The 22547-nt window shown below is 35.4% G+C and overlaps 2 long non-coding RNA genes across 2 annotated transcripts; both read right to left on the bottom strand.

Moving 5' to 3' along the window:
• Positions 1 to 18060: 18060 nt before the first annotated feature.
• Positions 18061 to 20633, bottom strand: LOC119896011. Its single transcript, XR_005443150.1, has 3 exons — positions 20327 to 20633; positions 18699 to 18831; positions 18061 to 18464 (listed from the first exon to the last, which is right to left on the bottom strand). It is a non-coding gene; the product is annotated as an uncharacterized LOC119896011 (long non-coding RNA).
• An 822-nt stretch (positions 20634 to 21455) lies between these two features.
• Positions 21456 to 22507, bottom strand: LOC119894858. Its single transcript, XR_005442987.1, has 3 exons — positions 22469 to 22507; positions 22139 to 22196; positions 21456 to 21766 (listed from the first exon to the last, which is right to left on the bottom strand). It is a non-coding gene; the product is annotated as an uncharacterized LOC119894858 (long non-coding RNA).
• Positions 22508 to 22547: the final 40 nt, after the last annotated feature.

The raw sequence follows: 22547 nt of genomic DNA, 5'->3' as shown, positions 1-22547 counted from the left end.
TTACAAAAACTCTCACAAGTGTCTATTTAGCATGTGGGAGCAATGGGCGAAACGCGTAGCTCACAATAAATGCAGTAAAGTCAGATCAGTGTGCGGTAGTTTGTTTTTTGACTTTTCATGCTTTTAAACTATTTGTAATTGCAATGATTGTTATACATTTTTTATGTAATAGCATAATTTGCAGTAAATATTTGATAAGGGCTTCAGTCATTGGTAAATAAACAAAGCACTAGCAAATAGTTCATGTAAATGTATGTGTTAAACCTAAAATACTGCATGAATAAATCTGTAGTTGTGTTGGTCAAAACACCAATACTATTAGACCTACTACAGTTACCCTGAAGTGTACTTTTGGCCAGACCTTTTGGCACCAGAGCTGTGACGGTCATGTAGATGGAAATCATTTGTTGTAACACAATCAAATTACTTTATATAACATGTTGGATTTCACTTGAATGCAAAACGATAAACGCATTAAAAGAAATTCAGTTTTATGGGTTTTAGTTTAAATTGAAAATGCACAACGCATCCTCATCTCAGTGCGTCATTACTGACGCTTTCAGACAGCGTGACAAAGTGTAATTATTTTTTGCTAAAGATACCCTTCAGAGTCCGTATGAAACACCACCGTTTGCTACATCGCAGCAACACAAAGGAAGCTAACCCTACCTGCTCACAGACAATGTGCACAGCTGTAGGTCGACATGCATAATGTCAGTGACAGGTTTAGGCACTAACATTTATGATGGGTATGGTAAGGGTGGGGGGCTTCGGGGGGCTGTCAACAACTTTAACATGTATGTAGTACGAGACACCCCAGAGCGTTTCATACAGACACACCCGGAGCGTCTCACACAGATGCTAAACTAACTAATAACTACGCTTTGTCACTTAATGAAAGCGCCCTGAGATGAGAACGGTCTGAAATACACTTTAATAAACATGGACATTATAGATGCCTTGTGTAGATTATCTGCATATGTCTGTGAAGATTCTCATTCATTCAGGTCATACTTATCTTGAATATACCTTCAACCAAGTTCAGTTGCCCTTAATTTTAACCCATCTTGGATTATCTGCATGATTAGAAGAGAGTTTCAGTCATAAGAATTCAGCCTTTCAGTCTTTAAAAAAATTCAAGAATCATGCTGAAAAATGAACAAGTAATATGTTATTGCACACATTCAGTACACTTTAACTCATAGAACAGGCTCAAATTTAAACAACTTTCATTCACCGCTTGTACAGTGTTTGTGGCATATTGACTGGGCTTTGAATTTCACATATGGGGATGCTTATTTGCACTTGCCAAAGTAAAACAGAATCTTTTGTGCATTTACATGTACTGTCCTTGTAGTATTCAAAATGACTTCTGACCAAAAACAAGTTCTCAAACTTAAACCCTTGAACAATGGCAGTATTTGTTGCTGCTATTGAATATCACTTAAACTACCTCAGTGACTTTCTGAATGCAGTTACAATGTATTTTTTAGGATATTATGGCATAGAAGAGCTTAATTGATAATATTATTGGAAATGCAAACATATTAATGTGTAGTGGAGAGCAGTGTGCTTTATATCTATGGGGTCTCCTTTTATTTTAGTTACCAGGATGTGCCAATATATGCCTTCAAAAGATTAAAAAGAAGCCCATTAGGAATGACACACATCACGAAGACTGTGGTTTCACACTACAACTCAACAGCTCAGGGATACTTGATTATAGTGTATGTGTGTTTTATGTTATCACCAACATCTCTTTACAGTTTACCGTAAAGCCTACAGTAAAAGAAAAAAGAACAGAAATTGTTCTCTGATTCATGGATCTTGTTGTTATCAAATCATGTATAAAAACACTGGCTTTTGAGTTTCCATACTGACTTGAGTTGTTGAGGGCAAGCATTTTAGACATTTTGTAATCAAATATTTGAGTGGACGTACATCCATAACGGTAGGCAACATGGCCAGGCTTGAAACTCGACAGCTAATAGGGAATTACACTTTTTCTACACACTGTAACTGATGTCAGTCAGCATTCTGGTTCTCACTCTGGTGTTTGTGGCTTATTGCCTTGCATTGTGAATGTTCCATTGGCAGGTGACTGGTTTAATTCTGGTCTTCTTGTCTTGTTGTGTGCATAGAATCAAGGAAGTGGTCAATTGTATTTGGCTTAGCACCACTGTTCAAAATAAGACTGCTGGTCTTATTTTGTACCTATTGAGCTTCTGACAGTATTCAGATAACAACTGCTGACTTAAACGTGTCATCAAGACATCAGTCTTGTGTGCTGGGTTTAATTTAAGAATGAATATGTCCTACATTCATGTACATGGGTTAACATGAATATTTAGCTATACTGTGAATTTCAGAGGCCAAATATGGGGTATAACTGTTTCTAGTTCATTTCTACCTAGTGACACACCAGACCACTTATAAATGTTACCCACATGATCAAACGACAACAAACAATGACATTTTTGCCTCAGTTGATCATGAAGTTTGAAATGGAAAAGATTGTACTTTATGTTTGCGTGAATGTGTAGTGGTAAGCTTGGACTAGGCAAAGATACAAGGGTTGACTTTTTGTTTTAGTTGCCAGGATGTTCAATCCTGTCTTCGCAAAAGATTTCAGTCCACTGTTCACACACAGATAGATAATAATGGATGTCAGCTACCTATAAGGAAAGATACTATGCAAATGGACAAACCCCACTTCAGTGGTTTGGTTTTGGAACTGTCAGTCTTTTCATCCTACTTGAAACTTGCACAACCCTGTCTCTACGAAATCACTTTTATATGCTACAAATTGTGTTATGTTGAGTACGGAAACATGATTATCTAACCTAGATCATGTTGTCTAATAATGTTTTTCAAGTGCAGGAACTGCTACATTTATTTCTCTTTATGGACTTTGTAGGCAGGATTTCAAACCCAGAGAACAGGATTCACTCATTCATTCAAGAGTTTGGTTAGGTTTTGGCAACAAAAGCACTTTGGTTAAGGTGTTTTTGTTAATTTGAATAAAGTAATCACGTTGTTTCTGTCACACTTCATGTCACCTATATCCATATTTAATCAAGAACTTATTCTTACCCAGGTATTTTTAGTGTGCCCTAACAAAACCTTTAAAAGGTTAAATCACGCTTTTTTGGCTTTGAGTGGATATTGTCTGGAAACAAATTAAACACATTTTGCAGATATGTTCAGTTTAAAACTTTTGCGACTTGGCAAATATTTTAATTATATAACAAAATGTCCTCCTTGTGTTAATGGAACACATTATATGTGCAGCATTGTGTTTCCTTCAACTTATTTGCTGTTTCAAATAAGTCGGAAATATACATTGACTACAATAACAACATACTTACGAGTTAAAAACCACCATTTTTTTCCTTTCAGTGTTCATTGCCCCAGGCACAGAAATAGACCAGTGTTTGTTCAAAGAAACATTAAGAGCTCAAAGAAGAGAGCAGAGATGTGGTCATGCTGTGGCAGACTAATGTATTTGATAAGAGAATAAACACAGTTCCATGACCTGATGCTTGATGTAAAACTATAAAATGTAATCAGCGCGATTTTTGGAAAAAAAAACAAAAAAACAAGGGGGTTGGGGAAACAGGTGTACTGTGGATTGATTGCAAAGTTTATCACAGTTTGAGAAAAGGTTTTCTACCAATGTCACTTTTTAAATTAATATGTACATGACGTTACATCACGATGCAGAGTTGCAGTGAAAAGATTGAAAAGACAGGTGTATGCTGGGTTTAACTTTGAAGCGCAGTGAGTCGGTAAGGGGAAAGCGACTGATTTTAAAAAACTGTCACTTTAAAGTGTGTCAATCCCATAGCTGTGACTTTGGGCATTTTCAGTGGTGTAACTGGGACACTAGGCTGCTTGTAATCATAGAAACAGATCATCATATTCAGATGTTATAAAAGTAATGTGTAGATGTCCAAGTACTGTTGTCCACATAGTGTATCTACATTTTTATATACAGTCTATGATCTACATACAGAGGGAGCTACATCAGAGCCAAAGTAGCACATTTTAAAATGAATTTACCCCAACAAAACCAAGGATCGATCTGAGTTTTGTGATCTGTTGCACCACAAGTGAAGAAGCATTGATCACTCTAAGAGGGGGATAATATTATAGTCCCACTGGGAATTCAGCAAAGGACAAGGCTGTAAACCAGAAAGTGAAATTATGGTAGATTGTGTCTATTTTTTTATGACCATTATGTTAATAAAATGTTAGGAATCTTGTGGTAAAAATAATCACTACATTGTTTGCAGCTTCTACTTCCTTCTTTCCGTTAGTAACTGCAAGGACAGTGTGTATCCTCTAAATGTCACTCAAGTGTTAAACTTTTTATTGTTCAATTATTGACAATATTACAAACCAAAGTTCATTATGAAGCAAAAGACTAATTTCATCAGTTGCAACCTTAATGAAGAAAACCCCAGAGGAAATCATCAATATTATCATGTTGTTTATTTGGAAAAAAAAAGGTCAAAACACTGTTTAATAAATCATCTACAATGTCACACTACTACAATGTGTGATTGCTTAAAAAAACAACTCCGCAATTTCAAAATAGTAGCTCAAAAAAATCAAGAGAAAACAAAGCAATTCTGTTAACAGTGACAATATTACATAGTAACAAGTATCTTAATCAAAAACTAAAACAAACTTCATTCTACAAGTGGTACTAAGTTTCACTTTTTCCCAAGCCTCAAAACAATGATAGTAATAATGCTTAATAATGTTTAGAGAAAATTATCTTGCATTGAGGTGTGAGTTTGGTCTGGTTTTCCTTGAATTTTTTGTATCACTCTAACTTCTGTGTAGACAACTGCATCTTCAGAATTACCTGGGAAAATTAAAACAGATGAAGTGAAATGTGAAATGTGTTTTGGAGTTGTAGCCTGTCACGGAGGACATCTGGTTGTCTTATTAATCTTTTTCAACAATATAATTGTCATGGTATTAAATGAAGGTTCAATGTGTAAGTTTTAGTGGCATCTAGCGGTGAAGGTTGTGAATTGCAACCAATGATTCATGGTGCATTCATATGTAGACATCTAGTTCACTAACCGTTATAACCATATTACAAATTACATGTTTGCAAAATATGTATATGCAATACATGATTTTTCACAAATCAAAGTTCTGTATACTTCTTTATGCCAAACACGAACTGTTAAAAGAACTGTTGTCTAAAATTGTATGTTGTAGCATCAAGCTTTCTATAAGGAAGACCACACCATGAAAAGAATGAAGCCCCTGCCAAAAGTATTGGGACAGGGTTGTCCTGGTACTTTTGTCCATGTAGTGTAGAAATGGCTCATTCTAAGGTAATAAAAACATAACTGTTCAATATTTAAGGTATTCAAACACATAATAAAACATAGTTGTGGATATTATATTGTATTTCAGTCAATAGATCCTCATAAATGTCACACAATGAACCTTTAAATAAATGTAATGCTAGTAATTTGCTAGTTTAGTTTAGTTTTTAGTTTTTGAAAATGCTTAGTTTTAGTTTAGTTTCAGTTTAGTTCAGTCCAGTTTTGTTTATTCACAAAACATTAAAATACAATACCAAAAAATACAATACAAAAAAAGTACAATCATTAGAAATAATGCAGATTTGTGAAAAGGGACACCTTTTTTAAGCTATCTAAAGCATGTAGGGGCCCAAACACTAAGCATATATATATATATATTTGTTGTTTTTGTTTTGTTTGTTTTTTTGTTTTTTGAAGTACTAACATTGTCTACCAAGTGGTCCCAAGAAATGTATTACATCAGTCTCTAGCTCTATCATTCTTGGTCAAATAGATGAAATACATGCAGTAAATATAATGACCATCAGACACGTTAACCCAGTGCAAGGGGAGCTCACAATCAATATAGGCTGCTAGGGGCAAGTTCATCACACATGCAGGATGAGCTCTAAGCCAGACCATCAGAAAGAAAAAACACCAAGACAGTGACTCACTACCTGCAACTCAAGGTAAACTAAACACAACTCTGTACAGTTGTTGCACTAATATTATTTTATGCACATGTAGGTTATGTATAAAAGATAATAGAAAACATGTTCAAATCCCACCAACAACCAGCTGATCCCTACCTGGGTCTCCCCGGCAAAGTTAGCCTCCCTCTAACGTCACATGGGGCTCTCCTCATAACAACGATCCCCAGCTGCTACGCTGCGGCCAGACGCTCTTGATGGATAAAGCAGTTGTGGCAGGACAGCCACATGACATGCAGCTTGCCAGCTCTTCACGCGGAGAACAAAAGCATAACACACCCGCGGCTCACCAACAGGTGGCTATCGGACTGCTATTTGCTAATCACCGCACGCACCTCTAAACTGCCGGTCCGGCTTCATATCCACTGAAATGTATGCTTCGGTCCTATGAAATAAATAAACGAAAACTAAGGACTTTTACTCTTTCATTTTAGTTACTTTTTGTTAGTTTTGCAAACCTACAACATAGTGTTAGTTAGTTATCGTTTTTTTGTAAAGCTTCGTTTTTATTTTTATTTCAGTTAACGACAATGTTTTTTCACATCTACTTTTCGTTATTTCGTTCGTCTTCGTTTACGATAATAACCTAGACTGAGACAGATGAAGACATGGAAGAACATTTCACTCACCCTCATTAATAACTGTTGTGGATCTTGGTTTGTTATGTAGATGTATTATACCAAGACATAGAGCCACGAGGAGAAGGAGTGTGACAACACCAGCTATCACAGTCACAGTCACAAAGTTAGAAACATCTAGGAAGCACAAAAAAATATCAAACCAAATTAGATGACAGAATAAGATAACAGTCAAAAATAATAAGTCAAATATTTCTTGTCCATTATTTGTCCTCCATCAGGTATTCTACATGTGTTAGAAAACCCCAAGCAGTAGCATGCAAAATAAGTGAGTGAATTTAATTAAGATTTTTACAATTCACCTACAAAGCTTTGTAGCTTTGTAGGTGAATAATGTTTAATGTTCTGCTGACATTGTTCCAAACATTACACATCAAGATTCCTGTCAGCTGATGGTAACATCTGAAACAACAGCCGGTTTGTCTTCAGTTTTATTCCCAGCCACTGACTGCTGTCCAGCTGCTTGGGGACTGGCTCTGGCCTCTGGTTTGTATTAGACCATCCTAACTTCAAAATTTACTGCCCTCCTTCAGAGGAGCTCTGATGAACTCTGTTCATTGTTTTTTTGACAGTTTAGTAACTATTCAAACTTTATCATCAGAAAGTAAGCTATGTGTGTATAGCAATTCCTGTAAAGAGAGTGTCATATTCCCTCTTTCCCTATATTCCCAGTGGTTTCAGTGGAATTTTTTTTATGAAATGCACAATAAATCGCATTTATTTTATAGTTTAAAATACTATCTTTAATCACTGTTTTAGATATTGAGAATTAGTATTCAACACAATCTTTGTTTCAGAGTTTCAGAACCATTTTTAAAATCTCAAACCCCTTTTTTAACCTACCTTGTATTTCTAGATGCACTTTAACTTTTTTCAGTAAAGCACCGTTAGATCCAAATTCTTCCAACAGGTAATCTCCAGAGTGTCTCTTCATTGCTTTACCTAGATTGATTGTTCCATTGGTGAAGCGTTCAAACTCATTTGCATATTCCTCATGCCGAGTTACTGTCTGATTTTTGACTATTTTTAAAATAAGATATTTATCATCCTTTGTCAACTTAACCTCTGTATATTCTGCATTTGGCAAATGAAAAATCAACAGCTGTCCAACGGCTCCAAAACACTGCTGAGCTCCAGTAGTTTCAGAGAAATTGCATTCAATCGACCCTAAAATAATTAACAAAAAACAATCAAATGCTTAATGTAAAATACAGATGAGAACAATGTAATTATATCATTATATTTTTGCTGCCAAAGTCTTAAAAAAAACTTTTAACTTATTTTAATAAACATTTAATCTATTTTAAATAATAAATGATTGTCTATACACCATACTGTTAACTGCAGTAACATACTTTCACACTCCAATGTACCTTTTCCCAGAGCTGTTGTTGCCAGAGCCATGAAGATCATGTACATGGAAATCATTGTTTTCTGTTTTAACACATAAGACACATGTAATGTATGTTACAGTTTATTTCTATGTACTGTTAATACACTGTAAAATTAGTAAATGTAAGATTATGTTTTAGTTTGAAGTTGTTTTTCTCCTTACTAAAATTCTAAACTCTCACTCACCGTTGTTGCGATGTCTTCTATGTGTCTGTGAATTTTCCACTGACAGAAGGTTCCTCTTGTCTTGTTGTTTTGTCTTGGTGTGTAATGAGAATAAAGGAAGTGCTTGCTGTGTTGTCACCCACAACTTGCAGTACTTTGGGAGTATATGCCTCAGATATAGACTGCTGACAAACTATAGTTTCCCAAGCTTTAAATGATGTTTTGTATATCTTTGCTGTAGATTTTCTACTGTCTTCAATTTTAACATTTCCAAATGATCTGCTGTGTGAGATGTTCCAGTCATTGTGTGAATAATTACATTTACCTAAAACTGTTTCTAAATACAGTAACAATATATTAATTATGAGATTATGACCAAAAATGTAAGTATATAATCGGCTGTTCTAAAACATACTTAAATTATGGGCCCAAACCTGTGTTTCTGGTGTTTGTCTATAAGGCAAGATGAGGTAAGATGTACCTTTATCGATCCACTATAGGGGATATTCAGATTAGCACAACAACACAGCAAAATGAAACAAGACAAAATGAATGGCCTAATATAAAGGACACCAAACAAAAGACTTTAAATTATTAACACTTGTAAAAATCCCACACATACTGACATATTGTATGTATTACAGACACACTATCACAACCTGGCTCAAGGGCCATGACAAAAGAGGGAACGAGGCAGCGTAAATTATCAAAAAGTGATTTGAGAAGAGAATGTAGTTTGACCAGGTGGAGCTTTAACTGCACTGGCTCACAGGTCCCAGGTGCACCCGATCTGCAATCACCTCAACAGAACAAAGATGGTTGACAACAATGAGGTATCAGTCCCACAGAGTGGCCCAAACCAACTCACACGCATACACATACACACACGCACAGAGGTAGCCACTTGGTGCATCTGATGAGTTAATTGACGCTCAATTTTGGTGAAAAGTTAAAAGGGCTCTACCATGAAACTAAATGACTTTGTAGACTAAAGAAGGCATAGCTAAATGTTGAGTTTGGCCTACATGAAGTGGTTGTGGTGACATGCTAGATCTTATCTGCTCTGTGAAACTGGGTTTTCGTAATTGTTTATGATTAGTCAAGGTCGGAGAATAATGCACTTTATTATTACAATTATCCTACTGACCTTCTTATTCAGGCAATCAAAAATCTGTCAAACTATTTCATGTAAAACGTAGAACCATGCAAATTGATTAATTTCTTTGTTGTTTCAATGGTTGCATTCATTCACTGGCTTCTCCCATTATTTAAAAAAATTGTATTTTGTTCTTTCAGGTAGGACAAAGTCAAATTGTCAAAGTGTCAAGTGTCAAATCACAAACTGTTCAAAAGCTGTTTAGAAATAGCCATTGAAATTGATACCAGTGCGTCCTCTTTTATAACTGCAGAGCACTTTAAGCTAATTAAAGAACACTAACAGAAGTCTTTACTCTGAGGTTTTAGTTTCCATTTCAGCTATACATCTGCACAAAAAGCCTCTAGCTGTGAATGCACCATCCTTTACCTTTGTCAAACAGGCACTGTATGACCTATTTACCTTACTACTCAGGGTGTGTCACTTTTTGTTGTTGTTGTGCATCTAGTACCCGTTTTTCCACACATCTTATAGCATAATTTCTAATGTCTTAACGTAATGCAATTGGTTTTAAAGGCATTTAAAAAAAACAAATGGCTCCAACACCCATGTGAGGAAACTTCACATTATTTGTTTTATACATTTACAGTATCTCACAAAAGTGAGTACACCCCTCACATTTTTGTAAATATTTGATTATATCTTTTCATGTGACAACACTGAAGAAATTACGCTTTGCTACAATGTAAAGTAGTGAGTGTACAGCTTATATAACAAAACAACAACACAACACATCACACAGCCATTAATGTCTAAACTATTATATATATATCCATACTATATTCAAGCCTTCACACTCCCTCATACTGGTCACTGGAGGTTTCAACATGGAACCTCATGGCAAAAAACTGTTGCTCTACATAAAGATGGCCTAGATTGCCAAGACCCTGAAACTGATGTCTTGAACCAGAAAAATTATTAAAAATTATAGATTACAACCTACTGTAGGTATATGTATGTATATCTCTATAAATATTAATCCACAAAAAGAACTGTGGGTAGTTCTCCAAGATGTTTGGGCCAATATCTGCAAAGTTCCTTCAAAAACTATGTGCAAGTGTACCCAGAAGAATTGATGCTGTTTTGAAGGCAAAGGGTGATCACACCAAATATGTGTATGTTTAAAAATGATGTGTGACAGTTTCAAATGACATTTATTTGGCCTACGCAGTGTATTTCCAGATGTGTTGCATTGTGGCAAAGGTTTGGTAAGGTCCAGTGTTTTGCAGCACAACCTTGTGCTCTTTTGGCTGAGCTTTGGCACCCCTGGTGCTGCAAAGCAAATGGAGGGAGTGAACATTTTAAAGCAGTGCTGTGTGTTTTAACATGGCCTCATAATTGGACTAGACTACCATAAGTGGAGTTGAGTAGAATCTGATGTGATATGACAGTTGGGATGGAAACAGTGCTGTGCATCAATCCAGTATTTAAACTAACTAAAATAAATGTTACTAAAATTAGTAAAAAATTAACTAATAAAATTAAACTAAAATTAACAAATACTAAGTTGTATATTTACAGATTGAATTTATATTTGTGATTCAGTTTAATGTCCTAGTTACTTTTCAATTCAATTTTATTTATATAGCGCCAAATGACAACAACATTTATCTCAGAGCGCTTCTCATAAAAGAGCAGGTCTAGACCATACTCTGTGATGTTATTTACAGAAGCCCAACAATTCCCAACAAGCGCAAGCACTAGGCAACAGAGGCAAGGAAAAACTTCCTTTTAGAGGCAAAAACCTCGAGCAGAACCATGGCTCATGGTGGGCGGCCATCTGCTTCGACCGGTTGGGGGTGAGAAAGAGTGCAAGAGAGAGACAGAGAGAGAGGGAGGGAGGGAGGGAGAGAGAGAGGGGAGGAAGGCAGCCTACACAATATACACACAGAGATACAGACAGTAAAGGTAATGTTGCTATAGACTGAATGAATAATGGTACAGATATTTATATTAGTGTTAATGATAATAATCATAATGTTAAAGATAATAATAACAGTAGGACTAGTAACAATGATTGTAGCAAAGGGTGTCGAGCAGGAACATGGGGGCAGCAGGTGACTCGCGACCACAGATCCAGACTCCACAGCACCAAGAGCCAGAAAGTGATAGGAGGAGAGAGGAGAGGGACGAGAAAGCATAAGACTACGTGAAAGGGAAGAAGTCGAGTTATTAACATGCATTAATGGGATGAGGTTGCATACAGAGGGAGAGAAAGAAGAGAAAGGAGCTTAGTCCATCCGGCAGTCTAGGCCTATAGCAGCATAACTAAGGGATGGTTCAGGACTCACCTGAGCCAGCCCTATAAGCTTTATCAAAGAGGGAAGTCTTAAGCCTACTCCTAAATGTGGAGACGGTGTCTCCCTCCTGAACCCAAACTGGAACCTGGTTCCACAGGATTCTACTTTTGGAGACTCTAGGAACCACAAGTAACCCTGCATTCTGGGAGCGCAGTGCTCTGGTGGGGGAGTAAGGTACTATGAGCTCTTTAATATAATATGGTGCCTGACCATTAAGAGCTTTATAGGTGAGAAGAAGGATTTTAAATTCTATTCTGCATTTTACAGGAAGCCAATGCAGTGAAGCTAAGACAGGAGAAATATGATTTCTTCTTCCTGTCAGAACACGTGCTGCAGCATTCTGGATCAGCTGAAGAGTCTTAATGGACTTTTCGAGCAACCTGATAATAGGAAATTGCAGTAATCCAGCCTGGCAGTAACAAATGCATGGACTAGTTTTTCTGCATCATTTTTAGACCGGATGTTCCTGATTTTTGCAATATTATGTAGGTAAAAAAAGACAGTCCTTGAAATTTGCTTAATGTGAGACTTAAACTACATGTCCTGATCAAAGATAAATCCCAAGATTCCTCACAGTGGTGCTGGAGGCCAGGCCGATGCCATCCAAGGAAACTATATATTAAGATAATGCGTCACGGAGGTGCTTGGGCCCCAGAACAATAATTTCAGATTTATCTGAGTTTAACATTAAAAAATTACAGGTCATCCAGGTTTTAACATCCTGAAGGCACATTTGGAGTTTAGCTAACTGATTAGTTTCATCTGGCTTGATCGATAGATATAATTGAGTTAATTGAGTATCATCCACATAACAATGAAAGTTTGAGAGTGTTTCCTGATAATATTGCTAATAATAAAGCTGATGATACACGGGGCAACTTTTAGAGCAATGGTGTTGGGCAATGTTGAATACAATGGTAATGAGTAAATATTGCTACCATAATCCCCTTCCGCCACCCACCCGGCCCCTCCGCTCTCCGTTCAAAACATAGTCGGACTTGCCACCAGCAAGATTGCCCAGCAGCATTGCTCAAAAAGTTGCCCCATGTATCATCACCTTTAAGGAAGCATATATAAAGTGAAGAGGATTGGTCCGAGCACAGATCCTTGTGGAACTCCGTGACTAACGTTGGCGTGCATGGAGGACTCATTGTTAACTTGTACAAACTGAAATCGATCTGATAAATAGGACTTAAACCAGCTTAGAGCAGTTCCTGTAGTGCCAATGAAATGTTCCAATGTCTGTAATAGGATCTGATGGTCAATGGTATCAAAAACAGCGCTAAGATCTAATAAAACCAGTACAGAGACAAGTTCTTTGTCTGACGCAATAAGGAGGTCATTAGTAATTTTTACCAGTGCTGTCTCTGTGCTATGATGAACTATTAATCCTGACTGAAAATCCTCAGACCCTCATGGGGTCTAAGAGGCAGATGAAAGATGAAGAAATTATTGAAATTAGTTGGTAAAGACTGAGGAAAGCAAAGCAGTCTAAACATATATCTGGTTTTACAGCTGTTTCTAAGGTTCCTGAGTTTAGAGATAAGTCGGTGCCAGATAAGTCAGTGTTACATGTGAGGACGTTTGGCTCCATCTTGTGTGTATAAATAAACAGTGCATTGTTTAAAGCATAGTAATTCAAGCATAGTAATTCAAGCATAGTAATGAATACATGAGTAATTTAAAAACACAAAAATAATGATCTCTTCACCTTTCAGCATCAGTAGTTTTTAAGCTGTACTGTAGATATGAGGTCTCAAGCAAGGTTAAAGTTTGGGTTGAGGCTGAGGCTGGATCATCATTGTCTAGGAGAAAAGCATCTGATTTCAATTGCTTTAAGTTTATAGATGCTGTAAAAAAAATATATTTAAAAAAAAAAATGAAACTACAGTAGCCTACAGTTTGTATGATTTACACAGTCAGCAGCAGTCACAGTTGTGAGTCTTGTTTTGTTTTTTATGTACAAGGCACCTTATTTTAAAGTGCTTGTAATAGGCAGTAATTAACAGTTAATAAGACACTTATAAGACCTTATAGGATACTTATAAACAAATAAGTCAATAAATGTGTTAATTAAAGCATAATTAACACATTTATTATTGCTTATAAGACAATTATAGGCTCTTATTAGAAACGTGTTAACAAGTTATATATACCTCATGAACCTTATATGAATAAGCATGAATAAGATGTTTATTAACATTAATGAGACTAAATGAGTGTTAGTAATGTCCTAAAACACATTTATTATTGCTTGTAAGATATTAATGAAAACTTATTAGAAACGTGTTTACACATGTAAATAGTTTATAGACCACTTATCAATGTTAATAGGATGTTTAATGACAGTAATCAAACTGTAAGAAGTTCATATTACTGCCTTATAAAGGCTAATATATCCTTATTTATGCACTTATTAACCATTAACAATGCACCTTTGCAGCTACCTAAACTAAAGTGGGAACAGTGTTTTATTTAAATTAATAAATCCTTTATTATGCACTTATTAACAATGCTCCTTTGCAGCTACCTAAACTAATGTGGGAAGAGTGTCTTATTTAAATTAATGGATTAATACCTGTTTTGGATGTCTGTTTCGTTTTCTCATTTGGATTTAATAATTTTTGATTTTCTGGACACAGCCACTCAGCCTGTAAGTGTGCTCGCTTTTGTTTGTTGAATAAATCTCAAGTACTGAACCTGCCTGTTCCAGTGTCTGCATTTTGGGTCCTCCAACCTATTTCTGCCACAAATCGTAACAGTTGTGAAGCACAAAATCATACTCTTAAGACATTTATTATGGAAATTGAAATTTTCTTTTACATTTCATAACTATCAACTAAACGCAGCAACCAAAAGAAGAGTATATTAAACTTCCACACAAATAAAAAAGTGCAATTACAAATAACGTTTTCTTGAAAATTAACTCTAAATCACCTTATGTATGACAACAGATTTTTTCTTTTCAATAAAAAAATGACATTGTACAAGTCCTCCACCTTCAACTGTATGGCTTTTAGGCCAGTAAGATGACCTTAAGATCGTGGACTTTGGGGAACATTTTTTGGTTTGCATCTTCCAGCTCCACGAAGATCTTCTGAAAAACCTTAAAAGGCCCATTACATAGGTGAAAGCCTGTGCTACAATGGGAATACTAAAAAGGACCATCGCTCCTGCGATGGCTATTCCAGCTTGCTTTTTAAGACCTCCCTCCCTGATTTTTCTTGACCACAAATATGTTTAGTGTAAATGAAGGGAGGGCCTCTTGGATGGCTGAAGCATCGTTGTCATCAAAAACCTGTGAAATATACCAGAGAGAATTAAACCTACTTTTTTTGCTAGATGTTAAGAACACATATAGGTCTTTGCTCTCCCTCTGAACAGAAATCTAGGTGGGATTATGTAGTTGCTGTGGTAGTTTTGAGCATTGTTGGGATTTAAGTCAAGAAATGTGTGTGTCCATCAGAAATACTTAGTCTTGCTGTTCTTAGTAAAAAAAAAAAGAGTGAATAATAATTTAATTTTTTTTTTTTTTTTTTTTTAATTAGTTTTTGACAGATCTATCAATTTGCTCTGTGTACCGTCCAATGAAAGTGCTGTTTTTCCCGCTGACAGGTTCAGATAGTTATTATAAGTGTCTGACAGCATTATAGAAAGGGTCCTTAGAGAGAGAGACATTTTTGTTAAAGATTAAAATTATTTTTGTTAAACCAGAAACAACTCCAAAATCGCCATCACCAAACATAACAGACTCCATTTAATAATAAATACTTTTAGCATGTATAGAGCCAGCATAATTGTTACATGTAAATGGGTGAATTTAGGGTTTATTTCAACCAAACCAGTGGTGGTTGTTGGAACAATCGAAACACAACTAAGATGGTTTGTGAAGGTTTTATCTTGTTTCTGTCGACTTTAAATGAAGTGTGTTTTATGATGATAAAATTACAGTTAATTTGAATGGAATCTGGTGGGTTTGGTGATTTCAGGGATGTTTCAAGTTAAAACAAAAAGGATCTTACTCTTTAACAAAAGGTCAACCTCTGCAGGGATCGTTTCCATAATGTTGTCAGACACTAAGGATAATTATCTGAGCATGTCAGTGGCAAAACAAGCACATGTTGTGGATGTAAATTGAAGAAAAATCCAAGTGCCTATGTTAGCATACACTGCATGCCTTGCATTTTATAGCTGCATGCTAACGTTAGCTTCACTTACACTAGAACCAACTATTTTCTCGGCACTGTGTTTCAGACAGTTTGTGTGGAAATTATTTGGTTGTTCAAACCAAATGTTGTATTAACTGTCCGGGTGGCTGGTCTCAGACAATTTGCAGGTGAAAAGGCTGGATGCGGAGGTGCTGGGCTGGCATGGCTACATGTGGTCTGCAGTTCTGAGGCCAGTTGAATGTACTGGCAAATGGTCACAGTACCTTAGTTATAGTACTCCGGCTTCCAGTATAAATACACTAAAACAATGTTATCTTTAAATTACACGTAAAGCTTCGTTTTTGTGCAAATGTAAAACTGAAAAGACTGTAGTAACGTAGTTAACCACTTTGCTAAATGTTTTCTTACCTTAAATTTGATCCACATGTTCCTCGTTTGAAATGCAAAGGGTTTCCAGACCAACAGAACAGGAAGGGAAATTGGAGTCAATCAGGCTCCTTCAGGCTCCTACGCTTCACAATAATTTTTTATACTGAGTAAATAGGTGTGTGTGTGTGTGTGTGTGTGTGTGTGTGTACCTAAGAATACTGGCTGTGATTACTTCATACATTTTTGTAAAGAAAAAAGGCACAATGTCACAAATGCATTAATTCAAAACTTGATATATTCATGTAAAGATACAAACTTAACATTTTATTGTTAATATCAAATATTTAATTACATTACATTACAACATTTACTCCTACTTGGAATTTGGTGCAGTCTTAAATAAGTTTTAATAAAGAGGGATCGCTACTCTGACTTCACTCCAGGCCAAAGTACAGGAGGACAAACTTCTATTTGGGTGGAGCTTATAAATATCTTACAAGCCAATAATAAATGTCTTTTGGGATATTACTAACAGTCATTAATGTTAATAAACATCTTATTAAGGTTCTTATGGTATATATAACTTGTTAGTAAGTGCTCATAAGAAATAAGAAATGTGTTCTTTCATATTTTGAGAAAATACTTATAAAGTCTTATCAATGTTAATAAAGATGTATTTTATAAGCTGCCTATTAACATTAAACATTTTTAATAAGTTCACTACAAGTGTCTTATAAGGAAATAACAACTCTTACTTTCTCAATAACCAATCCTTATAAAGTCTAATTAATGTTAATAAACATCTTATTAATGTTAATAAATGGTAAACCATCAACAAGTGTCTTATAAGCAATTAGAAATTAGTTAATTGTGCTTTAGTTAATATTTGTGTGTATAAGCATCTTATAAGGTCTTATAAGATGCAAACATCAAACCAAAATATACACGGAGATGATATGTTGCTCGGGGGCTGACTGTCTGATCGTGTATGGATCAATGAATGACTGAACTCCAGCTGCCTCTAGATTGGTTCTGGTAACAAACACATTGTGGTCACTGCTGGCTTTGACACTGAAGTCAGAAGCACATGATCCAGTTTTACTTTAGTTTTACTTTAGTTAACATGATATAGGAATATGTCTTTACAAAAGATTTCATTGGTTGTTGTTTTTACAAATGTGCCATGTAGCCACTGCTTGTCTAAGGGATATCATTGAATGTCAACCTAGGATAGGCTTTCTGTTATTTGCTATTGACTATTGCATAATGCCCTTCATATATCTTTGAATGTATTTTAATATGACCACCACTAAAGGTTTGTTTTTTTGTTTGTTATTTTACAGCGTTTCTGAAAGACAAAACAAATCAAGCATAGCATTAGTTCAGGCAGGCAACAAAGTCAAGCTCAGCTCATTCCAGCATATCAGCTGATAGCAGCCATCTTAAGCAGCACATCAGCTGACAGCTGAGCTGATTCCTCTCATAGCATTCATTGGCAAATTCCATACAAGGCGAGCTGCTGTAGCCTACCTGCCTGCCCTCGCAGCTTCCTATGCAAACAGCTCATAAACAACAGACATGAGAATGACCGGACTGCCTGTGTACAGGCTTCAACTTACCCCTGCTTTTAGTCCCACCGATGAAGAAGTTCAGGACAAGTACAAACACTTAGAGACAACTGAGATTAATCATCTGACTTCTAAAACACCATTTACAGACCTTTACAGTCAGAGGAAGTTTATTTGGTTAGAATGATGATATATCACAGGAAATCAATATGTTTATTTTCAAAAATAAATGAAAAACACGTTTCATAAATTGTCTACAGTTCCACACAATTACAGGGCAACAGAAAATAAAATCACATAATTTTTGGAAAGCAAATGCATGAATTCTTCAAACACAATTTAAACTCTTTTAATATAGTGGTTTAAAAATCTAGCGAAAATAAAACTCTTACTGTGAAAATAGTGCACTGTAGATATGGTAGCAAGTATACTAATCACAAAATTAAAAAACAACTTGTGTACAGGCAAGATAATGACCCTTGATCAAATTTTATTTATCACAAGAGTTAAATAGATTTCTAAAAAGGTTAATGTTAGGGTTCAAAATGGGTGAGGTGCTAAGTAAACCTTTTAGGAAAAAATTATGTCACTTGGGTCTGGCTTTCTCTGTGTTTTTTATCTTTGTCATCATCTTTGTAGACAACTTCAGACATTTCTTCAAAGTTACCTGGAAATTTAAAAACAGACTGTGAAATGTGTTTTGGAGTGGCTACCTGTCACAGAGGACATGTTATCTTTTCAACCTTTTTCAACCAAGTCTGTAAAAAATATTTTCATGGTATTATTTATCTAAAATGAAGATAAAATAATTCAAAGGTCTAAAAACTCTGGTAAACTAACTTAATGTCAGTATGGTCCTTACTGAGACGGATGAAGACATCTGAGAAAATCTTTCACTTACCCTTTAATAACAGTCGTGGGTCTTTGTTTGTTATGTAGATGTTTTATACTAAGACACAGAGCCACAAGGAGAAGGAGAGTGACAACACCTGCTATCACAGCCACAGTCACAACAGGGAAGGAACCAACTAACTCTAGGATACACAAATTAGATGATGACAGTGGCATGTTAATTTCAAAGCTTCCAAGAAGTATCTCAAATATTTCTTGTACATTATTTTGTTATGTATCAGGTGTTCGACATGTACCGGATAAAAAAAATTAGCAATGAGCTGTCCAATGCAGTCAGAAAATGTAATTAAGGTTTTTAAAAATATGTAATACTATGTGACATAGTAGTGAGGAGCTGATATTTACACTTAACAAAATATTAATGCAACACTTGTTTTTACTTCCATTTTTGTGGTTGAAGTCTGTGTTGAAGTAAAAGATCCAATACTTCTTCTATCCATACAAAAGGCTGACTTCTCTCAAATTTTGTTCACAAATTTGTTAAAATCCATGTTAGTAAGCATTTCACTTTTGCCAAGATAATCCATGAAAACCAATCAGTATCTGGTGTGACCACAATGTGCCTTTTGCACTGCCATCAATAAAATGTACTTGTGTTCTTATGCCTGGTCATACCATAACTCCACTGCCACCATGGGGCACTCTCTTCACAACGCTGACATTATTAAACCACTTGCTCATATGACTCCATACACGATGTCCACCATCTGCACAGTACAGTGTAAACAGGGATTCATCTGTAATGAGAACACTTCTACAAAGTGTCAGACACCATCAAAGGTGAGGATTTTCCCACTCAAGTCAGTTATGACAACGAACTGCAGTCAGGTCAAGACCTTGGTGATGACAAAGAGCATTGATGAGCTTCCCTGAGACTGTTTCAGACAGTTTGTGTGGAAATTATTTGGTTGTTCAAACCAAATGTTGTATTAACTGTCCGGGTGGCTGGTCTCAGACAATTTGCAGGTGAAAAGGCTGGATGCGGAGGTGCTGGGCTGGCATGGCTACATGTGGTCTGCAGTTCTGAGGCCAGTTGAATGTACTGGCAAATTCTCAGAAGCAATGTTGGAGACTATGATATAGATTATGGTAGGTAGTCAAATGAAATTTTAATTCACAGGCAACAACTCTAATGGACATTCCTGCACTCAGAGTGCTAATTGCATGCTCCCTTACAACCTCTGTAGTATTGTCTTATGTGCTAAAAATGCACACATTAGAGTGGTTTTTTATTGTGACCAGTAAAAGGCACACCTGTGCGGTAATCATGCTGTTTAAGCACACCTGTCAGATAGATGGATTTTCTTGGCAAAGGTGAAGTGCTCACTAACACAGATTTGAACAAATTTTTAGAGTAATCAACCTTTTGTGGCCATAGAAGAACTCCTAGATCTTTTGCTTAAGTTTCTATGAGAATGATGGTGCTGTGCCATGGTGACTTGCTACGTGCTGCTCTGGCCTTGTTTGCTCAAGAATTTCATTGCATTTTATTTTATTTTATACACATGATAATAAAGTTGAACCTTGTGAACTTGGCAACTTAATTCATGAGAAATGAGAGCAATAAGAAGTGTTGTGTTTATATTTTTGTTGCATGTAGAAAAGTAAACTCTGTACCTTTGCAGCTTTGTAGGTGAATAACTGTTTCATCTCTGCTGACATTGTTCCAAACTTTACACATCAAGTTTCCTGTCAGTTGACCATGTAAGCTGATGGTAACATTTGAAACTCTGAGATTATGTTGTTTAGCTGTACTCCCAACCAGTGACAGTGTCGAGCTGCTCAGGGACTGGCTGTGGCCTGTGGTCTGCATCAGTAAGAGACTGTCCAAAGTCAAAATGAACTCTACTCCATCTCCTTCAGAGGAGCAGCTGATGTTCATCTGTTCTGACAAACACATCTGAGAAACAACAGGCTTTGACACTGGAGCTGGAAGACAAACATATAGTAACATGTACAATGTTAAACAGTACGTAATGCAAAGTAAATTTCCATGCTAAATCTGTAAACTGTGGAGCTGGTGTCTATTTTAATATATGTTTTAATTATAGGAAAACATTTAACGCTTTAAAGTATGTAATCAAAAATAAAACAATGGCAAGTTGAATTGATGTTTGAAGGCTATCGATAAAGAGAATAAAGTATGCAGCTCACCATTGCTTAGTCTAAGTGTAGGTATATGTAAATTGATATAAATCCATAAAAATATATGAACAAATATAAAAGAGCTGTACTGCATAAAGAAAAAGGAAAAAAACATATATATGTATATGTATGTATATATGTGTGTGTGTGTGTGTGTATATATATGTGTGTGTGTGTGTGTGTGTGTGTATATATATCTGTGTGTATATGTGTACATATGTATATGTATTTAATTTTTTATATATAGTATAAAATTACAAATGCCATAATATAATATTATTAATTTTATGCAATATTCAGTATTTGTATAATTAGTTATGTACATAAGTACTACTACTACAAATATGTTAAGAATAACTACAAGTTACAGATTTTGTAATCATAATACATTAACACAATTAACACAAACTGCGTTTGAGACAGACACAACATTCTTTTATAATTTAAACAAATTATATAGGTGTTTGTTCTTATTTTTGCTTTAAAACACATTTCTTTCATCTACCTTTTGAATTGAACATGCCTTTTATTTATATATACTCTAAACATTATATATACTTTAAAATTTGGAAAGTATTTTAGTCTTACCTTGTATTTCTAGAGACATGTTGATTTTGTGCAATAATACACCATCAGTAGCTCTATATGTTTCCAACTGGTAATGTCCAGAGTCTTTTTTTGTTGCCTTGTCAAGCTTAAAAGTTCCATTTGAGAAGAATGCAGAATGATGGTATTCCTTATCTATAGATGCTACTGTATTATTGAGTATTTTAAAAATTCTTAGTTTGGTATTCTTTATCAACATCAATTTTTTATTTTCGCCGTTGGGCAAGTAAAAAGTCAACGGCTCAGCGAGTGCTCCAAAACACCGCTGAGCTCCAGTAGGTTCAGAGAAATTGCATTCCAAAGCCCCTGATAGGAAAAAAACATGATTAAAAATATTTATACAAAATAATAGTATTTCTTGTATCTGGTGTGTGATATTTCATTTCTGTGTAGAAAAAATTACCAGACCATTACCACTTCCAAGTCATACATATATTATGAAAATGTTTTAATCAAGTGAAATCAATGCTATAAATATAATATATATATAATCTCATAATTTGAATTAAGTACCTGGTAATGGTATTATTATGGTATAGTAACATAACTCATCATGAAAATGGATAATATAATGTAATAACTGATTTTGAAGGATCTAAAATATTGCATCATTAAAATCTTTAGTGATTTTGGTCAACATACCAGTTCTGTAAACTACATAATTATACTGAAGCGTACCTTTTGCCAGAGCTGTTATTGCCAGACCTGTGATGATCATGTAGATGGAAGTCATTTCCTGTTGTAATACAGTCACATTATCTCTGTTACATAGGATATTTCTTCTACATGCAGAAACATCAAATTAAAATTTCCTCAGTTTCTGGAGTTAAAAGGACAACTCAATAAATCCTAAGCTTGGTCATTATAGATGCCATGTATAGATTTTTTCATAATAAAAAGATAAATATATAGTCCTTTAAAAAAATTATTTTTTTAAATGAATGAAATACTTAACATTTTCTGCACACTTAAACTAATATCAGCATTACTAGAGTCAAATTTACTCACTGCCTTTACAATAGGATGTCGTCTCTGTGGCTTGATGACTGGCCTGTGAATTTTCCACTGACAGCAAGCTGCCATATAT

This window comes from Micropterus salmoides, unplaced genomic scaffold (genome assembly GCF_014851395.1).
Source record: "Micropterus salmoides isolate LMB-PRFRI ecotype aquatic unplaced genomic scaffold, ASM1485139v1 Ms_hic_scaffold_9, whole genome shotgun sequence".
Lineage (NCBI taxonomy): Eukaryota > Metazoa > Chordata > Actinopteri > Centrarchiformes > Centrarchidae > Micropterus > Micropterus salmoides.
The sequence above is the reverse complement of the archived record's forward strand: the minus strand, read 5'-3'. Positions and strand labels throughout refer to the sequence as shown.